Below are 23433 nucleotides of genomic sequence, written 5' to 3'. Positions count from 1 at the left end.
TTTTCTTCATAGACCTCATAATTCCATGGGGAGAGAGATTGGGGAAGCAGTGACTGGGGAAAACAACTAGGAAATGACAGGACAGAAGTGAGGACTATGATGCTGGTGAGTGGCTACTTTGGGGAGACCAGAAACATTTTCCTGGAGGAAAAACAGCTAATTTTTAAGGCTTCAGCATAGATAGCATGGCCACAGGTCTACTTCAGTTAAAGGGTTTGGAAAAACCATTCCTCAAAAGAAGAAAAGGAACTTCTGACTTGATAATGTTTTCCCAGAGAGACATCACAGATCTCTTTGAAAGGTAAATGCTCCTGATCCCTAGAAAGCTTTCCATCTTCTGAAAGTTTGGAAGGAACTAAATTTCAATATCTGTGAACAGATGACCTGAAAGAACATTTAACTCCCCAAGAAAGAAAACAGTAACACCTTTTTTTGAACCATCAAACATCCCAAGTTTTGTGCAGATCAGAAAAGAATCATAGATGTTGAAGCAGGAAGGTCATCTTGTTCGGAACAGTAACAAAAAGCCTGACAGCTCTTAGGCCCATGGATGCCCTGCAGATGTATTCATTTGGCAGAGATGTTTTTAACATTGACTCTGAAGAAATGGCAACCCACTCTGGTATTCTTGCCTGGAAAATTCCATGGACAGAGGAGCCTGGTAGGCTACAGTCCATGGGGTCGCAAAGAGTCGGACATGACTGAGTGACTTCACTTCACTTCACTGAAGACATTTCATTCTGGGGGGTTTGCTGCAGACCTCACCACTCCCTAAGACTCAGTCCCCTATTAGCTTGATCCTGGGAGGTTTTTGAGTTTTTGAATCTATAATAGCTCAAGTATTTGTTTTCAGAATGTGGGAACCGAAGCTCTAGCTAAAGCATTACTGTTTCCTTAGCTCATGTGATATGTAACAGACACACACTTATATACTAACATCACACACACACTTATACACTAACATTTACATAGATATGAAGATATACTTATTCAAATCTATTTAGATATGTAGTCATTTATTAAATATATTAGATTAGATATTTGATTATTTAGATATTTATTTACCTATTAATATGTTTCCTAAAATTTTAGTGGAAGGTGGCTTATTAGTAAATATATGGGAAGTTAACTTTAACTGCAAATTAGTTTGGTATTAACTACCCAGTTAAAAAAGAAACTCTTTGTATTTCATTGTACAACTTACAGCAATATCTAAGTACTGTGCTATGAGAGTCAGGAGAGCTGGGGTCAACGTTTGGCTTTGCCATCTGTCAGCTGTGACCTCAGGCAAGCCTCTGTGTAATAGGCTCTCAGCTCCCTGGTTTCTAGCAGGAGGGGATTGCACTAGAGTCTCTCTAGGGACCCTTCCATCTCTAAAGCTGCTGCCTCCGTATGTTAGGCAATTACATCATTTCTTTGCTTTTGGAGTAATTGGTTTGGTTTTAAGCAGTCAAAATGACTTATGTCTTATCAAAGTTAGTAACTCCTAAGAATTAAATTGGTCCAAATCTAAATTGCTCAGGCTTGGAGAGGATTTAGCTCATGTCTAAATGACTTTTAGCATTGATAGTGATGTTGGTCTTATTTCCTTGGCTTAGAATCAACCTTAAGGAATTACAGTGGGTTCTCATTTTAAACCGTGCAATTGTATCTTTTGATTTACACTAATGGGCTCCTCATTCTATGGGACTGGTAAATTATGTCCCTGTTTTCTTGCATCAGAGAGAGACTGGGAATCCCACCCTTTGAGCTTTTGCTAGAAGCCATTCTCACTAGCATGGTAATTAATGCTTTGTTGTCCTGAGGTGTCTGTAGCCACCAGTCTATATATCCACCCTACGTGATGACAAGTGCTATAAATCACTTGTACGATAGACAGTTTAATTAGATGGCAGAATGGGCCCAAGGGTATTGGCTATTGTAGTGTTTAAGTGCTATACTGGAGAATTTTATGAGATGGGAAATTTTTGTTGCGAATCATGGCCCTATATAGAGAGATTTATCAAGATTATTATGGTAGTGTATTTCTGTAGCAGTGATTGTCAAAGCATCTAGGATATTTTAATAGAACGACTATACCAACAATGCTTTAATTATGTGCTGTCTTCTGGAAAGTTCCTTTGATTTTTACATAAGTTTCACCCTGACACAACTTTGACCTTACAGGGGGAGAAATGCTTAAAAGGTAACCAAAAGTGTTTAGTTTGCTCTATGGTTAAAAAAAAAATTAAGAAATTTGCCAGAGGATAGGACCAGGGCCAACACGAGCCCCTCATAATTACCTTAATGAAATAAGTCATATGGGGCCAGTGTGAACATGTTCTCAAGGTAGTGCTTTTTCTCCAAGTGCTTAAACCAGAACCGCAAAGCTGAATTTTTATTTGCAAGTCATATATATCTCTTGCATTTACTTGGCGCTATTTCTGCATCTTACATTTGATGTATACTTACATTTGATGTGCCTCTGTCCTCACCCTGGGCTTTAATGTTCTTGTCTGTGATGGTAGGGGCTGGGCAACCTGTGCTATGTGGCTCCTTCAAGTATCAGAGTTATGTGGCTCTGATCGTTGTTCCATTAGGCAATGCAATTTCTGCTCCCTTCTGAAATGTCTTCTGGAGATTGTTCTGCTGATACTGATTTGTTTTAGGCTCTGAAATTATTTTTGGAAGAGCGCACAAAAGCTGTATTAGCAGCATTTCCTAAACAAAATGCATTTATTAATTTGTGAGCTGTGCATCTCTTAAGTGCTTTATTATATATTACTCTTGATTTATCATAGTACGGAAGAGTTCAGAATGGGTTTCTAGTAGATGCAGTGCTTCTGAAACCGTGTTTGAACCCTGGACTGTTTTAGTGATGATAAAAGCTATGGACCCTGTTTCTAGAAAAATGCACATATGTGCATATTGACAACATGCTGGGAACAGTGTCATCAGTTTCGCGGTCCCCAGAAGCCTGACTGCGGATACCCGGCTTCAGGTGTTAAAAGGTATCAAAAATGAGGTTGTTATTAATTTCTAATTCCTAGGGTATGTACTTAAAATATGTTCTCACTTCTGGCTCCCAGTGAAATATACTAGATGATGACCCATTTTAGGACCTATTTGGTTGTGTTATTTAGGTATTTTCAGAAGTCTGTACTGTTGAAGGGTTTCTTTGAGGTTTGCAATAGATGGAAAGTTAAAAAAAAAAATGGGACATTTTGAATGACCTTGGCTTGATGTCTTTTGTTAAGATAACCCCCTGTAAAAAGAGATAGGATTTATCAGTATACTTAAAATATTTACCCTCTTCTTGAGCTGTACTGGGCCTTATGGTGAACCACTGTGCTAGTCCAAGACAAAACGATGGAATCAGTGGTGCTTGCCTACTCTTCTTGTCCTGTGATTCCAGGTCTCCTGTGGCCTGGGTCCATTTTGAAAGTGAGAGTAGTCACTCAGTTGTGTCTGACTCTTGGCAACCCCGTGGACTGTAGTCTGCCAGGCTCCCCTGTCCATGGAATTCTCCAGGCCAGGATACTGGAGTCGGTAGCCATTTCCTTCTCCAGGGGATCTTCCTGACTCAGGGATCAAACTCAGGTCTCCCGCATTGCAGGCAGATTCTTTACCATCTGAGCCACCAACCCAATAAGATTTTTTGTTCCTGAGTTACAGCTCACCTTGCTGACACCTTGGAAAATGGCCTGATACTCCTAGAAATTGAGCTGAATGGAGATTGCCCAGAGTGCAGCCCCTAGCCAGTTAGAGGTGAAGCTTGAATCTAGCTCTCTGGACTTGATTCTTTCCTGATACCATCCTAATGTGTGGAGGAGGCAGTAGGAAAGCCATTCAGTCATTCATCGATCTATATTGAGCGCCTGCTGGGTACCCTGCTCTGTTCTAGGTGTTATAGTTGGGGCAGAGAACACAACATTCAGAAGCTTGGCTCTCACAGGGCTTTTACCCTCTCATGGAGAGACAGACAATAAGCAGGCAAAGAGGTAATTACAAGAATAGCCTGTGGTGGTTAGGTGCTAAGTAGAGAATTAAAACAGGGTGGTGTGGTGGAGTATGACAAGGTGACTGCTTTACCTAGAGTGGCAGAGGACTCATAGGGTGACATTTTGGCTGAGACCCAAGTGGCAAGAAGCATCCAGCCATGTGAAGATTATAGAGAGCATCCGGGCAAAGGGAACAGCTCAGGAGAAAGCCCAAAGGCGGCGACAGGTTTGACATGTGGAGGAGCAGGCGGAAGGTATGAGGAAGGGGATGGACTTGGTGTTAGCAGGTGCAGTGTATTATCCCAGCTCTGCCACAGCGAGCCTGTCCCTTCAGCTCTATTCTCTCTCCTGGAAAATGGTGTTCAGGTTAGCTACCACAGAAGACTGGTGTAAAGATTAGATTTAATACATAAAACACGCTCAGCACAAAATAGGCCCTCAAGAAATGGTAACTTCGGCTGCTTTTACTCTCCCAAGGAAATTAATATTTTGACAAGGACCTTCTGAAAATAATCATATTGGCCAAGGAAAGACATTCGGATGGTTTCACTTTAGACAATGAAGGTGGTGATGTAGGCGCTTCCTGAGGAATGGGGGAGGTTGTAGTTTTGCGCCTGTGCGTGCATACTCACTCGTGTCTGACTCTTTGCAGCCCCATGGGCTGTAGCCTGCAAGGCTCCTCTGTCCATGGAATTTTCCAGGCAAGAATACTAGAGTGGGTTGTGGTTTCCTACTCCAGGGGATCTTCTTGACCCAGGCATTGATCTGGCATCTCCTGCATTGGCAGGCGGAATCTTGATCGCTGACCCACCTGGTAGTCTTGTGGGCATCCCTCAGATGACACCGAGGCATCTGCCTGCTTGTGATCTGTTTCAGTGCCATATGTTCAAAAAAAAAAAAAAAAAAAAAAAGGAATAGAGGAAAGGAAACAAAGACATCAAAGTTTATTCCAGGTTCTTGAATTTTTTAAATGATATATTTATTTTCTATGGAGTCAGAAGTATTAATGGAATGTTTTAATACTTAGATAAGATAATTGTACTACAGTGATATAATTGATAGGGTTCCAGGTGTCTTACTTTTTTAGGAAACTATAAATGTGTGGAGAATTAATAACCATGGTGCCTGTAATCATAAAGAAAATAAAACCTCAAAAATGATAAGCAGGTACAGTTGATTCTTGCCAACTCCTGCAAGCTCATTTACCTGATTGAGTATAATTTGGGGAATTAACTCTGGATAATTTTGTCTATTTTTGAATAATTTTGGATCATGCCTGTTTTGGCATCTGCCTGATCTCTGGAATATTTCTGACCATCCCTTCAATATCTATTTGGTCTCTGTTGAATGTAAAAAGACACATTAGCATTTGCCTAAGCCATATAAATCAGAATGCAGAATCTACAATGGCAGAGTCATAGCACACAAATACAGGCTTTGAGGAATATTTATTGGACAATGACCATAATTAGCAGTGCATCACAGTGTGATGGTTGACTGTCAGCCAGATTGGGTTCAACTATTCATTTTGCCTCTTATGAACAAGGTCGCTTAACCTCTGCTAGCCCCAGCTTTCTCCTTGTAACTTAGTACCTATCTCATAGGGTTGTGTAACATTACAGTGAAGACTTATGTAAACTAGTACAGTGCATGACATATACCATTGTAGAAAAGTCAAAGGCACAATTACCACCACTCTACCCCAGTACTTAACTATGAAGTCATGATCCCAGCCTTTTCTGAAATTAGCTTTCAAAGCAGTAAAATGTTTATTTACACAGCATTTTGGAGTTTTTAATTTTAAGGAATTTAGAGGTTAGAATTTAGAATTTTAGAAAGGGTTTTTGAGTCTAACCTTCTTGGCAGGTTTGCTTTTTATTTAGTATTCTGGTGCGTTAATAAATATTATGGTTATTGGTAAAAGAGGGGATGGTTTCCTTATCCTGGTTTTGGGGTAAATTCTGCACATATGTCCATTCTGAAAGATCTCGAAAGGAATCTGAGGAATTGAAGCTAGAATTACTATAGTTGCAATGTTGGCCAAAGTTGGTTTATGGAAAACCTTGAGTTTGAGTCTGTTGGTTAGCGCATCTGATGCTGAACAGGGAGAAGGTTCTGAGTTAGGGGGAATAACCAGAAAGAAGTAAAGCTGCAATATTTTAGTTGCAAAAGTCCAATGGAGCCATCTTTCAAAAGCTGAAGTGAGAATGTTTATTGCTGAGAAAAGATGGTAAATAGCCTCTTTGAATAGGCATTAAAAGATGTTTCCTTGACTTAAGTTTGAACATATAATGCATTGGATGTGAATTATTCTTTCATGCTTTCAAAGAGGAAACAATTTTATAAAAGTGCATCATTTGACCTTGTGGATTTCTGGGTGAATCAAGGATGCTAACAATAGTGATTTAGTTTACAGAAAATATGACCATTTCCCCCATATTGATTATGTATAGCTTTATCAGTTAACTCAACACTCATTTGGGGTCCTAGATCTTTCATGGGTGATTTTAAGTTAGATGTGTTCTGATACAAAAATGTTTACTTTTTCAGACCAAAAGTTTCATCTGCTCTATAGTAAGGCCCAGCAGTGTTCATGGTGATGTTCAGTGCAGCCTTGGTTCTGGCTGTTCAGAAGCCTTGGTTGGCTCTTAAGCTTCCCGGAGAAGACATTGTTTCTGAGTCTCCCTGCTGGGCCCCCTCGCCTTCTTGTCATGCACATCCTGTACCTGGGTTGTGGTTGTATTGATTTGCCGGGGCGCTGCTGTTGCAGATGTCTGGGGGCGAGTGAGAATGTGTTCGTGGGTGTTGGCCTGATGTTGGCCGCTGACCTCCTTTCCACCTAGTTGTACTGCTATCTGTGTGAGCATCCAGATATATCTATGTGAGCACCGGTGACCCTCAGCGCCCCCCCTGGTCCCTGGCAAAGTCCCCTGGACGTGGGAGGGACTCAGGAAACTTTTGTAGACTGAAGAAGCCCCTCCTTGTTCTCATGTCTTGAGCCGGCCTCAGAATTCAAACACTGTCATCCACTTTTGCTAAGAGATCATCTCTTTAAAAATATTCCTATTTCAGATACAGACATTAATACTTTGTGTGAGTTTAAGAGCAGCCTTAGGAGTAGTTTAGGGAGAGTGAATATGCCAGTGTGATTTTTATTCCCTTGATTATTTAAATACATGTAAAAGATGTGTGGAAAGACTAAACTGAACCCTAGGTTCCCCAAATAAAATGTTAACTTGTGTTTAAGTGATAAGAGGTGGTTTTCAATGTAGGAAAAACTGACTCAAACCATCTTCTGGTATACCAGATGTCAGGACTCTATTAACGGCAGCCTGCTTTTGGTAAGAAAAGGAGACCAGTGAGGGGCATAAACTGGATTATGATTTAACTGTGACCTTGAAGGAATAGTTGCCATTTAAGCTTATTTTTTAAAAAATATCCTGTTTCTGGAAAGATAAATAAGTGGCCTGTGAAGTTGCCTAATTAGGAGTCCGGTGTGCATTTTCTTCTCTGAGTGGAATTTCTGATGATTGTCAATTCCTTCTGCTATAATTTGGTCCTGTTGAGCTTGTGAATGTAGAATTTTGTTTTAAAACAGGAAAAATAATGATTCTGAAAAATTGTTCCTGTCAAGATATTAAAGGAGACTTTTCAAATGTCATTTCTATTAGTATTTTGAAGTCAAGTTACCTGCTGATAGTTTTGCTTCAGTGAAGCTTACGTTAAAAGGAAGAAACTGACTGAGAGAATTAGAAGAAAAATAATGAAGTATTGCCAAACACTATCCCCAACTCCCTCTCCCCTTACTCTTCACAAGACCCTTGCTTCCTTACTTGTCTTTTGCTTGAGTCATTAGTGGGAAGAGCTCAGATTAGAGTCCTGGTTATACTCAGAATTTAAGTGTACTTCCTAACACCCAGAGTCTTCTTTGTAGTCAAGGGCCCTAATGTTCCAAGAAAACTGAAGCGCACAGGTGTGAACTTGCTGCTCCCACTGGTGGCATATCCTGTAGGCAGTTTTGAGATGAGGCCCAGTCCTATGCCTGCTCTGTTTGGGTCCCCTCTGTGTCTGTCTGGGTCAGGTATTTCACTTTCTGTACCTTCATCCTCTCCCTTCCTCCCAACACCTTCCCTTTAGAAATGACCCAGATCTCTAAGCACTCAAGTTCCCCACACCCCACAGAATAAATGACCCAGGCCTGTCTTGGCCTTGATTGTTTCCCTTTTGAGGGGAGGCTCAGTGTCTCCCCTTCTCATCTCAGCCATCTTCCCAAAGAGCTGACTGCATCTGTCCTCTCCAGCCCATGCATTCTTCCCAGTGCAGACTGCCTTCTGCCTACATCACTATGTGAATACCACTCCTGCAGAGCCCAGGAATGACCATGTAATCATGTCACTTACTTCTGCTGCTTTCTTCTCTTTGCCTTCGTGCTTCAGTGTTTCTCCAGTACCTTCTGGGAATTTTTTGTTTCCTATTGTATCTCTTTCCTCATCCTTTAATCTCCTTTAATATTGGTGTTTCCTGGGGTTTAGTCCTTATATTGTTGTCTTCCTTACTCCAGATAGTCTCATCTGCTCTCATGGTCTTAATTGTATTGCACTTAGGCCAAGAATTTCTAAAACTCTATCTCCCGTCTTTGTCCCTGAACTTGATTAATGCTTCTTGGACTGGGGCAGGCTTAGGGCGAAGGGCTTTATACTCTGTCTCCTTCAGTCTTTTCCAACAGTCTTGAGGGATGAGCAGTTCCATGGTTCCTGCATTTACTACCCAAGGAAACTGTGGCTTAGAAGGTTCAAGAACAGGCCTAAGGTCTCATGTCTAATATGCTTGCTGGGCAGAGCTACTTGGACATCCTTCAGGTGTCTTGAAGTCAACACTGCCCACAACTACCCATCTTTATCCCTGCCTGCTCTTCCACGCCGGAGAAGGCAATGGCACCCCACTCCAGTACTCTTGCCTGGAAAATCCCATGGATGGAGGAGCCTGGTAGGTTGCAGTCCATGGGGTCGTGAAGAGTCAGACATGACTGAGCGATTTCACTTTCACTTTTCACTTTCATGCATTGGAGAAGGAAATGGCAACCCACTCCAGTGTTCTTGCCTGGAGAATCCCAGGGACGGGGGAGTCTGGTGGGCTGCCGTCTATGGGGTCGCACAGAGTCGGACACGACTGAAGTGACTTAGCAACAGCAGCTCTTCCATGCATTCTCCCTGTCAGAATTCATCTCATCATCGTTTGGGCACCTGGGCTTCATTGTGGAGTTCTCTCTCTCTCTCCACTTCTTTCCCATTTTCAACTGCCAAGTCCTTCTGAATTGGCTTGCTGTATATTCTTGAGTCAGTTTCTCTTTTCCATCAGCACCACACTTGTTCAGATCCTATCACATAGATAAATTGTTTCAGTAGCCTTGGAATTGGTCATTACGAATCTACTCCCTCAAATCTCCTCCTCAGAGCTGCCCGGATGAGCTGTCTAGAACCCAACCTTAACCCCTCTCCTGCTAGCAGTCTTTTAAAGGCTTCCCATTGCCCATAAAGTTCAGGCCCCTTGGGAAGATTCCCAGGAGTCTGGCCCTTGTCTCCCTCCCCCACTCCTTCTCCCATCTCTCCTTGTCTCCCAGTTCATGATCTAGGTACAGATGAGCTAATTAGGTTTTCTTGCTTCTATTCATGACTAATTGTCTTCGTTTTCAGTATATATTGGGAAAGGAGAGCAGGTATTCCTTTGTAGTTTGGATAAAGGACTTGTTACATAACACTGGAGGAGACAGGGGTGAAGGAGGTCATGTAGCAAAAATGTGTCACTTTCTATGTAACCATACACACACCCACAAACAGGCCAGGGCATGAAGATAAACATACCGCCACACACGGCATTCCCAGGGCACCTGCTTCAGCCGGAGGTGCATCGGGGGCTAGGGTGCACAGTTTGAGGAGTTCACCTTGTGAGGCAGACGGCACGAGCCCATGGTTTCATCATAGGGAGCTGAGGAATAGAAATGTGTTCAGGACGCAGGGGATTGAAAACCTGCTTCAGGGAGGACATCGTGGAGGAGGATACACCCAGGTTCTGTCTTCATATGAAAGGCAGTATTCATCAGGCTTATGGTGGCACAACCTCCTGTCCCATATCTCCCTTGGGGATTTGTATATTTTCCCTAGAATTTTACCCATGTGGGTCATTTTATACAGGGCTAACACCTCAGTGCCTGTTAAAAGCAAACTGTATGTGTGTGTGTTTGTATATATGAAATAGATAATGTGGACCTCCTGTGTAGCACAGGGAACTATATTCAATATTTTGTAATAACCTATATGGGGAAAAGATCTGAAAAAGACTATATAGATAAAAATCCATGCCATGCTCAGTAGATAGGTTGTGTCCGACTCTTTTGCAACCCTATGGACTGTAGCCCGCCAGGCTCCTCTGCCCATGGGATTTCTCAGGCAAGAATACTGGAGTAGGTTGCCATGCCCTCCTCCAGGGGAATCTTCCCAACCCAGGGATTGAACTTGCATCTCCTGCATTGGCAGGCGCAGGTTCTTTACCACTGAGCCCCCAGGAAAGCCCCATAGGTAACAGTCATTTTGCTATGTACCTGAAACCAGCAACATTGTCAATCAACTATACTTCAAAAAAAAAATTGAAAAATTGAAAAAAAATTTTTTTAAAGGCTAAATTCATTTAAAAATTTTTTAAAAATTAATAAAGGCAAACCGTGTCTGGTTCAGACCATTGGCAGGAACTTGCTTCATGAGGGCGAGGGACTATCCTAACCCTGCTGATTCCCAGTGGCTAGTTTTGGTAGGTGCTGAATAAATGGTTGAATTGGGCGTCTTGAGGGGAGGAGTAAGAAAGGGTTCTCCTCCTTACCCCGGAGGTGGTACAAGTGAGTGTAATGGTTGAGGCTTATGTGGGGTGGGCCTATGGCATCCTGAGCAGAGTGGCCTGCCTGTGCCATGTAACCGGACTGGCTCCTGGGAGGGGCAGCGTGTAGGCTAGATGTCCAGCTCTGTTCTGGACAGGAGTGCCAGACTCATTTGCAGCCGAAGGGAGTGCCCTTTTAAAGGTTAAACTAGTAATTAGACTCAAGCAGAGGGTGGTGGAGGTGGAGCTAACTCATTTATTAGCATATAACATGATCACTCAAACTCCTGTAAATATAGATGCTGGTGGTTTGTCTTCTCCCAACTGCAGAAAAGCCTGGGAGATATGCCCTGGATTATGAGTTACTTAAAGGGCGGCTGCTCGAAAATCTCAAAATACCAGACTATGTCATATCTGTGGGCTGTGTCCTCCAGTTAATTACAGATTTTTATCTCCATGTATGTGAAGTTAATGATTATCTTGGTTTGGGCTCAGAACTATCTGCGCTAGACCCCTGGTTCCACTGGGCTCGGTCACTGCCTACTATTTGGCTTGAGGCCTTTGTTTTTTCCACCAGAATAATCGCACCGTAAGTGTTTCCACAGGAACTCTGCCCTTCGCCAGTGTCGTTGTTGTGGCTGTACGGCAGAACCCACAGGGCGGAGGTGTTTTAGCCCTCACTGAAAATGCCACAGATCTTTCCGTCTCTCACTGCAAATTTTCCAGTGTGTTCTGGTCTACCGTGGAGTCTTAAAACCAGGTTTACTGATTACCACGTAGGAACTGATTCTTAGATGTCGTAAATGATCCGTTGACGATCAGCATCCAGAAAGTCCATTTAGTTTATGTCTCCAGCAACTAACATTAGACAACACCCTGTGCAAGTTGCTGGTAAGGTCCAAAAACTGGGTAGCATCTCTGTTAAGACAGCCAAAGACATTACCATTAAGTAAGCCAAGTTAAGACTTATCTCTGGCAAATGCAGTTTTGACCCTTTCAGTGTCTCAGTGGATCAGCAGATAATTGCTCTAATTGAATCATTTGCTTTCCTTTTTTTCTGAGTGCTTCCGGGGGGCTGGGAATAGTTGGCTATTAACTGGACTTCATGTTATGCCTGATTGGTATTTATGGCAGACCAGTTACCCCTGTAATCAAGTACTTATTTGGATTAATAAGTCAAAGGAATGGCTGGGAGGCTAGTGTACTGCCTGGAGAAAGGGTCACTGTAACTGTTGTTGGGAAATAAATGAATCTCAAATGACTATGACTCAAGTGAGAGATCTTCCAAAAGAGTGGCTGCTTAGAGAAATAGTGACCAGCTCATTGAAAAATAAGACACTAGTTTAGATAGAGAAGACTCATCTGTTCAGACTGGTTGATTTCTCTTATAAAACTACGAAAGAACTAGGCTGTATAAGGAAAGGGTCTTAACTTTTCATTCATTCTGGAGCTATGATAGAACCAGGAATGGACAAAACAAAGGCAGAGTCACGGATTTCTTTAGACATTTGTCTTAAACCTAAAACGTTTATCTAATGTGCAACAGTAAGACCTGGCCTTTTTTTTGGTAACCAAGTGATATTTTGAATAATACTCATTGTGTAACAACACATGACACACTGTGAAAGTGTAAACATTAGTTTTATTGAGTCTGAAGATGTTTTAAAAAGTGTCATTTATAACTTATTAGGCTGAGATGAGCGGCATTATATATGGCACAAGGCTGTTGGTCTGGATTATTTAGAATAGGTTTTTTCCAGGTTCTATCTTCTGTGGAAAGCACAGCCTTGCCTCTTGGCTTTCTCTTAGTTCCAGGATTCTGACAGTCTAAAGTGTGAGCCTTCTACCCCCAGAATTACATCCCCTTTTTGCTACACCAGGCCTATATTTTCTCAATAGTGGCTCTTTTGGATGGTGACATCTTGCCTTTAGTAATTTTCCCTCATCATCCTGAAATGATGCCCATTTACCTCTGAAACTCCATAAAGGTTCTCACTTGAAGGACACGACTTCTTATGGGCTTGAGAAAGAGGTGTAGCCTTGGTTTAGGCTGTTGATGGAACCGGCAGATCTCTGAAAGTTCCCCCAGCTCTGAGAATTCTGATGTCATCCACTTCCGCTGCCAGGCTTGCAGCTTAAAGACGCTGGAGGTGGAAGAAGAAAAGGAAATAAATGAAAGACATAACTCCACTGGGCCAGTGGGAAGTGGGTCAGGAGTCAAGTGAGACAGTGCCTGGCACTTCTCAGCCATCGCAGAGCAGAAGTGTCTTGTGATGCACACAGAGGCAGGCCGACGGGTCTATCATGTGCCAGGGGTTCCGAGGAAAGTAAGCTGCCGTGTGGCAGGTGTAGCACACTGCAAGCTGGGATGAGTAACCGATTTCATCCTTTCTTTAACAATTTTATTTATTGTCGGCTGTGCTGGGTCTTTGTTACTGTGTGCAGGCATTCTCTAGTTGCAGCAAGTGGGGCCTACTCACTAGCTGTGGTGCATGGGTGTCTCATTACAGTGGCTTCTCTTGTGGAGCACAGGCTCTCAGCACACGGGATTCAGTCGTTGCAATTCTCAGGCTCAGTGCTTGTGGCTTGCGGGCCCGAGCGTGCAGGCTTCAGTAGTTGTGGCCCGTGGGCTTAGTTGCTCTGCAGCATGTGCTGCTCTGTAGCATCTTCCTGGACCAGGGATTGGATCTGTGTCCCCTGCACCGGCAGGCAGATTCCTATCCACTGTACCCCCAGGCAAGTCCCAATTTCATCCTTTTTTTTTTTTCCTTTCTTTGGTGATTTGTTGAATGAAGTATGGGCATCCCACGTGGTGCTAGTGGTAAAAAACCCGCCTGCCAATGTAGGAGATGTAAGAGACACGGGTTCGATCTCTGGGTTGGGAAGATCTCCCGGAAGAGGGCATGACAATCCAATGCAGTATTCTTGCCTGGAGAATCTCATGCACAGAGGAGCTGGGAGGCCTACAGTCCATGGGGTCACAAAGAGTTGGGCATGACTGAAGCGACTTAGCATGCAGCACATAAACAAAGTATTTGATGTTTGAAAGTAACTTCCCCATGAGAAGAGCCCATGGAGAGTGTTGGGTGGCTGCTATGTGACTAGACTTGTTCTTTTCAGCCGGCAGAGCCAGCCCCAGGGCAGACAACAGCTGTAGGTACAGCTGGAACACCACCAGGGCCTGTAATCCACAGATTTGCTCGTGGATAAGAAAGGTGGGCTGGTCACCTGCTGGTCTGCTCTGATGAGGGTACTGGCCCTGCTGATCTTTTCTTGGGGGTCACTCTAAAATCGCCTCCCATGGCTGGTTATGTGACCTTCTGTTTTCACCAGATCCAGATTGCTAGCTCCTTCAAGCTAGATGGATCTTAGAGATCATCTGGGACTTAAGTTTTCATTTCTTTTTTCAAGTTCCAATGACTGCCTCGAGCTCCCAGTGGAGTGACTGAGGCCAGGCTCGAGTTGCTTACCACGGCTCCTACTTCATGTGATGGTTTTTCGGTTTCCACTTTGAGAGAATGACCTTCTTGGGCCTGCGAGGGGCTCTTTCTCTTCCTGTCACAACGCTAGGCTGCACACTCACCCTCCAGCAGTTCCCTTTTCTAGTATATTTCCTCACAAATCATTTTCCCCTTTCCCCTGTTTTTAGGGCAGCAGATCCCAAGATATTCACATACAGATAGCCTCCCTTCTCAGAACCTTCTCCTGTGAGCACGTTTATGGAGGACAGTCTCTCTCTCTAGGGTCTTCTGTCATCTGTGCTCCCTTTGAGGCTACCATGAGGAGAGTGTTTTCAAGTCTTTTCTAGAGGTCTCCACTTAATATTTAATTATTCCAGATCATGTAGATTTTAGACTTCACGTAAAAAGACAGGGGCCTATGTTAGATGTATTAATCTCCCGCAGCTTCTAGTTAACATTGACCACTACGTAGGAGTAGCAGGTCATTCATATCCTTTCCGCATCCACAGACCAAAACGTCCAGTATTTGTATCTGGAGACCAGGTTGACAGAGCCTCAAACAGTAATTTGATGGTGGTGCAAATCTGATGGAACTGTGCATATTGAAGAGGATAGATGATCCTCCACCGTGAGTCTCAACTTGTGCCCTCGAAGAGTTCTGCTGCAGGGGCCAGAGGGAGCAGAGAAGTGATAAATGGAGTCATGTGAAGGTGGGATCATGCATAATAAGAGTAGGTACTCAGTCAAGGTTAATTAGGTGTCAGGCTGAGTGCTTCACACACATTAACCTATCCAATCCTCAGAATGCCTTTGAGACGTATTTTTTTAATTAGCCCTTCCTTCGGAGGCCACTGAGTCTCAAAGAGGTTAAGATACTTGCCTAGTTAAGTGATGGAGCTGGAGTTTGAACCCCTGCAGAGAACACCAGGTGGCATTACACCTGCTTCAGGTGATTGATTAGTAGCAAGATGTAAACCTTGGGGATGAACTTCCATGTATTTGCCTTTTAAAGGTATATATATCTCCTAATTCTGATATTGTGCCAAAGACATTATCAAGGGCTTAAGAGTTCACAGGCCCTGGTTACAGAGAACACGTCCCATGTGCCGAGTGTGCCTCTGCAGCAGACAACGGGTCCTCACCATGGGGCCTGTCCTAGTAGTGGGGCGAGATCAGATGATCTCATAGCACACATCTGATGGGCTTTCTCTGGGACTTACCTCCTCTCAAACCCTGTGCTTGCTGCACTATACACTTCTTCTACCTTTAATTTTATGCTCTCTTAGTAGAACAGTGAATTACTAGGTAGAGACCTTGTGATGGAACTTACCAGCACAAGCTGGTGCAGAAAGTGTTGGCTGTACCCTACAAATAGTCACTGAAGGTAGTCAGGGGAATTTCCTAGTGCTTAAGGCTATAGCTTCTGCTGATGCCCCCCCCCCTTTTTTAAAACTCTTTTGAGATATTTTTAAATTACCTGTTACTTTACAACCAGTTCAGCACTTCCTTGAATCACTTATTATGTGTCCGGGGTTCTGTTAGACATGGATCATGAAGAAATAAAAAAACAGGTTCTGTACATTCAAGGAGCTTACCTCATAGAGGAAACAGACACCCCAGTACTTCTAGGGATCTCAAATTTATTTTGTGTCCAATATGGCCTTAGTGTAGAATTCTAAAGAAATTAAACTTCTTGAGCAAAGCAAGCATGAGCAAACATTTCACATCTTTCTGCCTGTGTTTTGTGAACCATTTTTGTTTTCTGTCCCAGACTTCAACCAGACAACCATTATAGGAATGAATGTTTAAATGAGTTCCTTTTCCTAAGCATTAGTTTTTCTTATTCACGTCTTCTTTCCATAACTTAGCTAATGAAGTTCTCACAAGTCATTTTTAAGTTTAGGGATGGCTTAGGAATTGTACCGTATATTTACTTGGACCTGTCGGCTGCCCCTTATTTTACAGTCTGTTCACTAATGATATCTGTGTTTGAGTTCCTGTGAGTTTGATAGTGAGAGGTGGGGACTGGTCCAGAGAGGAACCAGTGATAGGTATTCCAAAAACTGATGGTATTTGGGTGAAAATCCAGGAGACGCTGCTTATCTAAGGCAGTCTGGTTTGTGCCAGGTTTGAAGGAAATTTAATTACTTAAAAAATGCAATTGCTTTTTATTTCACTTGTTTTCCTTGCCTCACTGTTTTCCTTGGAGTCATTGGGATGGGGTGTTGCAGTTTAAGGTGATATTCTTGTGCCGATGGTAATTTTCTGATGATCTCCAAGACTGTATGGAACATGTCAGAACAGACCCATCCGTCCCCCGCTCCTCTGTCACCTGCTGTCTCTCAGGCCTCGGTGCCCACATCCAGGTGGTTGGCAGGCACCTGGTACCTCTTGCCTGCTGGGCTTAGCAGTGGTGTTTTTGGGCCTCATGAAGTTGGAACATTTGTCATTTATTCAAAAATCCCCATTTTGTGGAGATATGTGCTCTCAGTTTAGATTTAGTTACCCCTAAGTGGTGTTCATTGTTAATCCAGGGGTCATAGGAGGCAAGACACCTAAGGTAATGTCCCTTGAAGAGAGGTACTCAGTCCGTTTTCATTAGAATTTGTTAATAATCTTTCTGTTTTACCAGAAATCTTTCTGTTTTACACCAGAAGTCTAGTGTAGTTGGTAATGAATCTCCTTAATAATTTATATTGGCGGATCTGAGGTGTTAGATACTAAAACATTTTACGCTGTGCATGTTAACTTCACTCACAGTTAAGTGTCCTCAGAGTAAGGAAGGATGCAACCACGTTTATGCAAAGAGAAGGGAAGAGAGGACCCAGGTTCTTCAGGAGGGGGATGAAATGCACTGTACTGAGCCCGGCAGTGGGATGAGGAGGAAAGTTAATAGGTCTGGGAAGAGAGAATCTCACTAGTTTCCCAAAGCTGTTTCATCCAGGTGCCAAGAAAGTTGTTGAAACCCACAAAGGAATTCCCCAGTTCTTTTCCATTCCTCTTTCTGATACGATCTGAGGTCACTTGATTTACTGGCCAACCTTCCAGTTTTGCCTGCACTGCACTATATTTTTACGTCCTTCTAAATGGCAGGCTGTACAGTGTGGTGTTTGCGGGGAGGGGGTCACAGCCAGAGTAGGGTGCCCAGTGTTAGAATGCTCTGGAGGTGCATGGCCAGAAAGTGGATTTTGAATGAATAAAAGGAAAGGCTGGGTGGATCAACTAATGAGGCCCTCTGAACCACATGTGGCCTCTGGAGAAGCAGGAGGTGGGACCAGATTTGCCAGCAGATGGAGGGAAACAAAACTCTGCCTCTGATGTGCAGGCTTGATAAGCCACTTTTCTGCTTTGATTGTGTCAAAATGGAGGAAAGCTTCTCTAGTTCTTTATGGGGGCCAATAACAGAGAAAGTGAAAGTCTCTCAGTCGTGTCCGACTCTTTGCGACCCCGTGGACTATACAGTCAGTTCATGGAATTCTCCAGGCCAGAACACTGAAGTGGGTAGCCGTTCCCTTTTCCAGGGAATCTTCTCAACTCAGAGACGGAACCCAGGTCTCCTGCCATTGCAGGCGGATTCTTTACCAGCTGAGCTACCAGGAAAGCCCGGGCCTTTATTACTGGTGTTCTTAATTGCTGAGCTGCTTTATGCACCAACCTTGGTATGTAACTTCTGTGACTGAAGTTTTTCCTCTTCTTTCTCCCCTGTCACAGTCACCAAAAGCCAAGTAGCCCTTGGTGAATATCATTTTTCCTGTGAATCCTCCAGGCCTGGTTAGCCCCCCTCCCCTCATCTTACACTTCCCTAGCAACTGCTACTTCTTCCTTGTAGCACTTTATACAGAGTTATTTACAATTGATTAGTTATCCCCTCCTAGACTCTAAGCTTCCTGAAGGCAGGGTCCAGGCGCATCCTCTGCTCCCAGCAGCTGCTCGGCACTTAGAAGATGACCAGTTAGGACTGGTTGTCCAGCTGACCAGCAGACTGACAGATTAACGCTGAGGCATTCTTTGGAAGTGTTGTTAAATGGAATCAGTCTGAGAATTTGATAAAACGCTGATGGTGTATCAGTTTACATTCTTACAAGTCTGCCCTCGAGGCTTGTAAGTGGTGGTTTGTTTGCTTAGTGCTTTACAGGTTTCACAGGATTTTCCCTGTTTCCTCTCATGTGCATTTCCTACTTTGACCCTCACAGTCATTCTCTGAGGCAGGTAGATCATCATTTCCATTTCAGTTGAGGGGACTCAGGAGGTTACACAGCCTGTAACTTAAGGGGCATAGCTGGAGCCTGATGACTGATCTGCTGTCTTATGCTGTTCCTCCCCCACCCCCATGTGTATTGAGCACCTACTGTGTATCAGTCCTTAATATTTGTTACCTATCTACTCTCTCATCAGCTCAGTTGAGATATTATCCCCATTTTGCAGATGTGGAAATGGAGGCTCTGAGAGGTTAAGTAACTTTCCCAGAGACACATAGTGTTAACAAAAGACACAGAGTCTGGGTCCAAGCCCAGTTCTCCTGTGCTGGAGGGCACAGTGTTGCCACAGAGGGTTCAGAGAGAGCCAGCTGAAACTTTGCTGATCCTTCTGGTGGGGAATGGAGAACAATACTTGTCACTTTAGAAATTCTGGTTGCTGTCTATATGTTCATTCTTGTACTCATGGTGGTGTTAGAAATACTGTATCTACTAAATGTCAGTGAGATGCAGGACTGTGCTTGGGATGCAAGGATGAATAAAGTGACCATACAGAGAATTGTGACAGTACATCATGTGTGTCCGTGTTAGTCACTCTGTTGTGTCTGACTCTTTGTGACCCCATGGACTGTAGCCCACCAGGCTTCTGTGTCCATGGGATTCTCTAGGCAAGAACACTACAGTGGATTGCCATTCCCTTCTCCAGGGAATCTTCCTGACCCAGGGATCTAACCTGGGTCTCCTGCATTACAGGTAGAATCTTTACCATCTGAGCCACTAAAGAACCCCTATAAAGACCCCCAAAAGGTCTGTGTGTTACAGGAATGTAAAGCTGGGAAAATAACCGACACTGGTATTCATATGATGTTTCTTGCTTTCATGGTCACCCTGTTTGTATTCTTTTTCTCCTCTCCACCATCCCTCTCTCTCACTGTCAGGACTGAGGTCAAGACGGTAGTCCATCCAAAGGCTACCTGTTGGCTACTGGGCTCTAGAAGAACACCTATACATTTATTTACCTGGCTTGTGTTGAATACAAACAGTATAAAAACAAAAGAGAACGGGCAGATATTTAGATCTATGGACTTGTACAGAAAATGAAGATTACTTTTATCTGGGCAGTGTTTGTGCTTTGGCTGCTGGCTCCATACTCCTCTGGAGACCAAGAACGTCCCATTGTCTCTCTGGATCATTTCTGAAACTGAGCCGGGAAGCTGCAACTGAGTCTCTGTCCTCATCTCTTCTTCAGAGTTCTGTGCCTCTTGAAGACACTACCAGAATGTTCTCTCACCCCTATGGCTACCTGTACCAGGAAACTCCATGTGCCCCAGCATCCTGGGAGGGAAGGAAGGGAATATTAGTTCTCCTTTGTGGGAACAGAGATATTGACTATGCCAACCCTTTAGACAACCCAGAGGGATAGGGTGGGGAGGGAAGTGGATGAGTAGTTCAGGATGGGGGGACACATGTACACTCATGGCTGATTCATGTTGATGTATGGCAAAAACCACTACAATATTGTAAAGTAATTAGCCTCCAATCAAAATAAATAATTAAAAAAAAAAGCTCTTCTCTTACCTTAGACCTTCACATAATTCCAGAATATCCTTGGTGACTTCGATCTTACAGCATTCAGAGATCAGCCCTTTAGTGGCAGGGATTTCTGTTGAGAGATTGTAGGTGATGTTTCGACTCTGCCTGAAAGATCCCAGTCTGCCTCTTGCAGCCTCAGCCAAGGAAATGAGTAGGTTCTGGTGCTTCCTGTTCACCCCCGACCTTTGGTGAAGCACCACTTTGCTTTGTGGCTTAGGATCCCAGGGTAAGCAGTGCGTGACACGTGTTTCTCATCATGTACTTTACACAGTTTAAGCAATGCTCATTTAAGACATTGTAGTGGCTTCCTGAAATGATACTCGATTAAATAACTTAAAGGTAGCTGCTGACCCCCCAAATAAATGATTGGGCTGTAGCACTAGGGGTGCTGAGTGAGGGCTGCATCCCTGTCATTTACTTGCTGTGTCTTTGTGGGGTAAGGGTTCCTTTGAAGGGCCCCAGGATTCTGGAGGAATGTGTTTCTCAATCTTCATTCTCACAGATGACGCTTCTAGCTCGACTCCTGCACACTTCCTGCTCTGGGCCTGCGGGCGGGGGCTGGGGGGGGGAGTGGGCAGGAGGTGTGGTTGTGGTTGGGGGCCTGTTGGGGAAGAGGGCAGGGAGAAGCAGGCTGACGTTCTGTGGCTTTAGTCTGTCTTTTCCCCTTTGCTTTTCTGTCTTCTGTGAGCATATATATATATATATATTTAAGATTTGCTCTATGTTAGTGAAAGCATTCCAGCTGGGAGGGACATATTCAAGTGAACTAAATGGTGTTTGGAGGCAGAGTGAGGGGCAGGGAGTTCCAGAGGAGACCTGAATGGTGTTGGTGGTTTTCCAGTTGATAGAATAGTCCTTTCCTCTGGTACAGATTTAGCTCCTTGAAACCCAAAAGACTGGAGAAGGCAATGGCAACCCACTCCAGTGCTCTCGCCTGGAAAATCCCATGGACAGAGGAGCCTGGTAGGCTGCAGTCTATGGGGTTGCTAAGAGTCGGACACGACTGAGTGACTTCACTTTCACTTTTCACTTTCATGCATTGGAGAAGGAAATGGCAACCCACTCCAGTGTTCTTGCCTGGAGAATCCCAGGGACAGAGGAGCCTGGTGGGCTGCTGTCTATGAGGTTGCATAGAGTCGGACACGACTGAAGCAACTTAGCAGCAGCAGCAACCCTAAAGACAAGTCCAAATTAGTCAAGAAAATGCCATGCTCTTGGCGCACTGTGGTTTGTATTGAGGAAAAAGCGACCCAACTTTGAGCTTGAATTCTTAGTAATGAATTCAAGGAGGAGATGACCTCCCCTATGTCTTACTGTTTAGCTGTAAAACTATAAAAAAAGAATGCTGTTAAGTTTGCACAGCTACTGTTCATCGTGGCAGGTGAGCAGATTTCTACGCTGACAGCTGGGCTAACTCTGGGAGCAGTTGGTGCTCCCTCACAGAGAAAGTTACTTTCACATTTTTCAGTTAGTCAAGAAGTGCAGAGTCTTAGAGCAACAGCAGTGTGTGGTAGGGTGGGAGATTGGGAATCTGAGGGGACAGTCCCAGGTTGACTGCTGAAGAACAGTGAACTCAAGTGAGTCATCACTTCTGTCTGCATTGAGGTTATCTGTTCAACAGAGAAATCAGGCCATTATCTCTAAGGGCTTTTCTGGCTCTCAGTTCTGCAATATCTACTCTTGGAGACTCTCTCTCTAGCTGTTTTTGTGGGTCTGACTGTTGAATTACTTACCCTTTCCTTAAAATCAGGGATTGCCTCATTGTTTTTATGCTTTACCTCCTCACTCATGTCCATGTGGTCATTAAGGAATACAGGGAATTGATATGGAAGGAAAGATGTCCCTGATATTACTGAGTGAAAAAATCCACTTGCAGAGAAGTAAGCACACTATGGTCCATTTCTAAAATAATAATGATAATGAATGGTAGTCATATTAGCATAAGCCTCTGTCTTTTAGTTGAACTGTTGGGGCCAGATGTGTTCCTGAATTTAGGACTTTTCAGTTTTACGCAAGGCCGTGCATCCTCTATTAAGTAACACTTCCCCTGGGGGCTAGGATGGCATCCTGTCATCCAAAACTTTAACATTCTGCAGTGAAACATGAGTATTCACATTAAGTGGGAAAAATTAAGATGACAAATTGTCTTATGTTTGTTGAGGTCAAATTTGACAACAAATGTTATAAAAGTTTTTCATGTTTTGGAGCTTTTTGAGTATCAGGATTGTAAGTAAGGGGTTATGGACCTGTAGAACTAAAGGGAAGAAATCTGGAAGATTATGTATCAAACTCTTAGCGATGATTTTTTAGCTGTAGAAGTGGGGTGGAATTACAAAAAAATTTTATTTTCCAAATTGTGTGTTTTTTTTTCCCCCTGTGGAGCATGTATAATTTTATAATCAGAAAAAAATAACTAAAGATACGTATAAGAGAGCTAAAAGCACACTTAACAAATCCATTGCAGTGTTTGTTAGGCCATTAAATGATTTGAATGATATTTTTTCTCAATTTTTCAAATTTATGAAGTGTGACTATAACTTCAGTTCAGTCGCTCAGTCGTGTCTGACTCCGTGACCCCATGAATCACAGCACGCCAGGCCTCCCTGTCCATCACCAGCTCCCGGAGTTCACTCAGACTCACAAACATCGAGTCAGTGATGCCACCCAGCCATCTCATCCTCTGTCATCCCCTTCTCCTCTTGCCCCCAATCCCTCCCAGCATCAGAGTCTTTTCCAATGAGTCAACTCTTTGCATGAGGTGGCCAAAGTACTGGAATTTCAGCTTTAGCATCATTCCCTCCAAAGAAATCCCAGGGCTGATCTCCTTCAGAATGGACTGGTTGGATCTCCTTGCAGTCCAAGGGACTGTCAAGAGTCTTCTCCAACACCACAGTTCAAAAGCATCAATTCTTCAGCACTCAGCTTTCTTCACAGTCCAACTCTCACATCCATACTATAACTTACATATACTTAATTTTTTTTCTAGATAGTAATATGTGATAGTAATTAAAAAGTCAGTGGTAAAAAAATAAGTCCTTTGGAGTCCCATGTAGGAGGTCAGGAGCCACCTTCTCCCTACTGGGTTGTTGTTGTTCAGTCGCTAAGTCATATGTGACTCTTTGTGACCCCATTGATTGAAGCATGCCAGCCTCCCCTGTCCTTCACTATCTCCCAGATTGCTCAGATTCATGCCCATTGAGTCGGTGATGCTGTCTAACCATCTCATCCCCTGCCCCCTTCTCCTTTTGCCTTCGATCTTTCCCATCATCAGGGTCTTTTCCAATGAGTTGGCCCTTTGCGTCAAGTGGCCAAAGTATTGGAGCTTCAGCATCAGGC

At 43.6% G+C, this 23433-nt stretch overlaps 1 protein-coding gene and 1 long non-coding RNA gene across 5 annotated transcripts in view; one reads left to right on the top strand and one right to left on the bottom strand.

Annotated features, from left to right (window-relative positions):
- PRKCH (protein kinase C eta) overlaps nucleotides 1–23433 on the top strand; it is a 233160-nt gene that overhangs the window by 9465 nt on the left and 200262 nt on the right. The gene's annotated exons all lie outside the window — the stretch shown is intronic.
- On the bottom strand, nucleotides 12470–20615 carry LOC147364226 (uncharacterized). Its single transcript, XR_015134225.1, has 2 exons — nucleotides 20083–20615; nucleotides 12470–14969 (listed from the first exon to the last, which is right to left on the bottom strand). It is a non-coding gene; the product is annotated as an uncharacterized LOC147364226 (long non-coding RNA).

Source organism: Bos grunniens, chromosome 10 (assembly GCF_055505025.1).
Source record: "Bos grunniens cultivar Pamir isolate PY7600 chromosome 10, Bosgru_T2T1.0, whole genome shotgun sequence".
NCBI classification, from domain to species: domain Eukaryota; kingdom Metazoa; phylum Chordata; class Mammalia; order Artiodactyla; family Bovidae; genus Bos; species Bos grunniens.
This window is presented reverse-complemented; position numbering and strand designations above follow the sequence as displayed.